Here is a 4,109-nt window from a genome sequence, read left to right on the forward strand (position 1 = left end):
TGACATAAACAGACACTTCACTAAAGATGATATGTTAGTGGCCAACAAACACATGAGGAATTGCTTACAATCATTAGCATTAGAGATAAGAAATAAAAACAATGATTAGATATCATCTCACCCCAGCAACAATAGCAAAGTTCAATAGGACAGAAAATAACAAATGCTGATGAGGCTGCAGAGAGATTGGAACTCTCACACACCACTGGTGGGACTGTAAAATGGTACAACCATTGCGCTATATGGTATGGCGTTATCTTAAAAAAAATGATAATAGAAATACCATTTGAACCAGAAATTCCATTACTAGGAATATATCTTAAAGAGATGAGAGACAGGACATGAACAGACATATGCACACCCATGTTCATTGCAGCACAATTCACTATAGCAAAGAGATATAAATAACCTAAATGCCTATCAATAGATGAATGTATAACCAAACTATGGTAGATTCACAAAATGGGATACTATGCTACATTAAAGAACAATGAAGAATATGTGAATCATCTCACCACGTGGATGAACCCACAGGATATCATACTGAGTAAAATAAGTCAATCACAGAAGGACAAATATCGTATTGAGCCCATTTCTGTAAAAGTTAAGGAAGGGTTTGCTTAGGGAAGGGAACTCACTTTGTAGGTTACCAGGGATTGGAGGAAGGGGAGGGGATAATTTTGTATTAGTTGGGGGTCACACTCTGAGTTGGGTAAGAGGAGGTATAGCATGGAAAGAGTCTGTGACCAGCATGATAACATTGGGGAAAGGGGGAACATCCAGTTGTGCACATAAGATATTGAAGACCAGAATATCCAAAATACTGCATTACCATTAACACCAAACACCAGGCTACAGATAAATACATAGACAACTGACAAGAGCAGCTGGGGGTCAGTGAATAAGAATATATTCTAGACCAATGATAGATTCAGGTGAGGCTAATCTTGCACAGATACTAATGATACAAAATAACCACAATTATTACAGAAGCAACAGAAGAAGACAAGGGACAATCCCTCATCAACAACCAAACACCTTGGGAGAGTGAACCTCTGGGTCTGCCAACTGAGGACCATAATATTGTGGGACACCAGGCTGGATTGTCACAACATAATGCATAAAAATCTTGTTCCAAAACCTACTTTGGCAAGTAGTGACTGAGGTCTTAAAAGCTTTCAATGGGCCATCTAAGATATAACTAATCAGTCTTTTGTCAGAAGCGAAGAAGAGTGAAGAAAACCAAGGGTTTTGGAAACAATCAGCCCTAGGTTATGATGAACCTTGAGACCAGAAGAACTAGATGGTGACCAGCTACCAATGCCAATTACTTGGGAAGGGATCTGTGGTAGTTAAGGTTGTATGTCAATTTGGCTGGGCCTGATTGAGTGGCTGGGCAGCTAGCTGGTGGTAGTTATTCCTCATGATGAGGTTGCCAATCAACTCCATGGTGGGATCTACCACAAGCAGCTGAGGAGCTGCTTAGGGATGTTGTCTGCTTTCTGTATATAAGAAGCAGCTTTGGGAATGGTCTCTAGGCTTATGGCCACTTGAACCCTGCATGTAACCATGTCATTTTTCAGCAGCCTGCCATGCTCTGCCGACCTTGGGACTTTCAATGGACTTGAGTTAATGGTGTGCCATGTGGTTTGGTAACATAGGGACTATGCCTTTTCACTTGTCAACATTGGGCTTGTCAGTCCCAGCAATCAGCAGCTATCTGAGTGAAGAAAAGCCTCTAGCTTCAGTGAGCTAGAGCAGGAGGCAGAGCTGAAGCATAAGGTCAAGGGGCTTTCACCCAGCCCCTAGAGCCTGGCACTTTTAACTCAGATTTAAAGCCTCCAAAATTATAAGAGAATAAGTTCCTGTTTGTTCAATCCATCCCATTTGTGGTATATTCTTGTCAGAGTGGCACTAGGTAATAAAAACTGGATCAAAACTGGAAATACTGGATAGAGTGTGAGGAAAAATGTGGAACAAAATTCAAAAACACAATAACAACTAGAATTACTGGTTGGATGGAGTCTGGTGGGACACCCAAGACTATGGCCCTGGATTGCACTTCGGGCCTAGGATAAAATTCACTCCCAAGGTCTGGATCTCAGCCCAACAGTGATAAGACTTACATGCATAGCACCCAACCGAGAGTGATGCACCCATCTACTCTACAGAGATACAGCCCTTAGAGCAATTGGCCATGGGGCACCAGAGGGGCAACAGTCACACAGAGGAAAATCTGGACAGACAGGAGTGCATAACTAAGAAGAGCACAGGGATGGGGGGAGTCACTGGGAAGGGAGAGAAAGAGAGTGGGTTAGGGCTGGGGATGGTAAATGGGGGAGTAAAACCAAATGTACATGAACTGTTGAATGTAAAACAAATTATGCTCTATAAATTTGTACCCAAAGCACAATTTAAAAATAAAATAAAATAAAAAGATATATATATATATATATATATATGTGTGTGTGTGTGTGTGTGTGTGTGTATATACATAGAGAGAGAGAAAGAGAGAGAGAGAGAGACCAAAGATTTTTAGTGGTTACCAGTAATGGAGTGGTGAGAGAGAGAGAGAGATCGAAGATTTTTAGTGGTTACCAGTGGTAGGAGAGATGGTGAAGGGAAACTTTTGTTTAGGGGGCATTGAGTTTATATTAATGGTGGTGGAATATTTTGGAAAGAATAATAATAATGGTGGCATAACATGAAAAATGTCATTGATGTCCCTAGGTTGTAAATGTGGAAGTTGTTATATTGACAAATGTCTTGTTGTCTATGTTTTTACCACAATAAAATAAAATAAAAATTACCTAAACTGTTACTTTGATGGAAATATATAAAATACATGGCTAATTATTAAATTAACCAATTTAATAAAAAATTAATTATTTACTTAACAAAAATTTATTTTGGAATACTGCACTATAAGTTAATAAGCTCCCTTTTGATGCTATAAAGACATATATATACATAGAAGGAGCTCTGGTGACACAGTGCCTAAAGCATTTGACTGCTATGCAGAAAGTTAGCACTTCAAACCAACCTGTGGAAGGAAGATGGGGCAATGTACTTCCAATGGAAATTGCTATGAATCAGAATCGACTTGATGGCAGTGAATTTGTTTGTTTTTTAATGACATATATACTTTAATAAGGGAGCTCTGGTAGCATAATGCCTAAAGCACTTGACTGCTCACCAGAAGTCTGGTGGTTTAAACACATCAGCCACTCCTCAGAAGGAATGTTGAACAATCTATTTCCATAGTGATACCAGATCCTCTGTGGATCTGGATCCTGTTGTACTACCTACAACCATCTGTGAGCAAACAATCCACCATTTAGCCTGGTTATCTGGGATTTGTCATTCATTGGAGTCAACAGCTGGTGTACTCCCTGCAGCTTGTCAGCCTCTGCAGCTGTGTGAGTCAGGAAAAGCCTCCAGCATGATGTTTGACTCAAGAACTTGGGACTTGCCAGCTTCCATAAGTGTGTGAGCCATTTTCCTAAGATAATTTTTTTTTTCTCTCTCTAAGCTAGACTGGTTTTGCTTCTCTGGAGAACACAGGCTGACACATTTTCTTTTTTAGTAGTGTTTTTGCTTCCCACAGAGAGGCACGAAGGCAGGGAGAGGACAGAAAAGGCAAAGGGGACAGGAACAGATCAAGGAGTCAGTCGCAGGGACCCAGGTGAGGAGAGGGAACCCAGGCCACGCCCCACAAACAGTGAGGTGGGAAGGCAAGGAGTGGTCAGAAAAGGCAAAGAGGACCAGAACAGATCGAGGAGTCAGCCATAGGGATCCAGGTAAGAGTGGTTGGAGGGGTTTCCAACAGCTAAGGGAGACAAACTTGTCTGTTGGTTTGTCCTACTGTGGTGACGTGTTGCTGTGAATCTTGAGGCTATGCCACTGATGTTTCAAACACAGGGAGGTGCACATGGTGCACAGGTATCAGCCCAGCTTGCAGACTGAGACAGACTAGGAAGAAGGAAGCCATCCACTTCTGAAAGAATTGGCCAGAGAAAACCTTATGAATAGCAGAGAAACACTGTCTGATACTCTGTTAGACAGGGTTCTCTAGAGAAACAAAAACCAGCAAAGCTTATGTGTGTGTA

Source organism: Orycteropus afer, unplaced genomic scaffold (assembly GCF_000298275.1).
Source record: "Orycteropus afer afer isolate SDZICR_OR568_19922 unplaced genomic scaffold, OryAfe1.0 scaffold00146, whole genome shotgun sequence".
NCBI classification, from domain to species: domain Eukaryota; kingdom Metazoa; phylum Chordata; class Mammalia; order Tubulidentata; family Orycteropodidae; genus Orycteropus; species Orycteropus afer.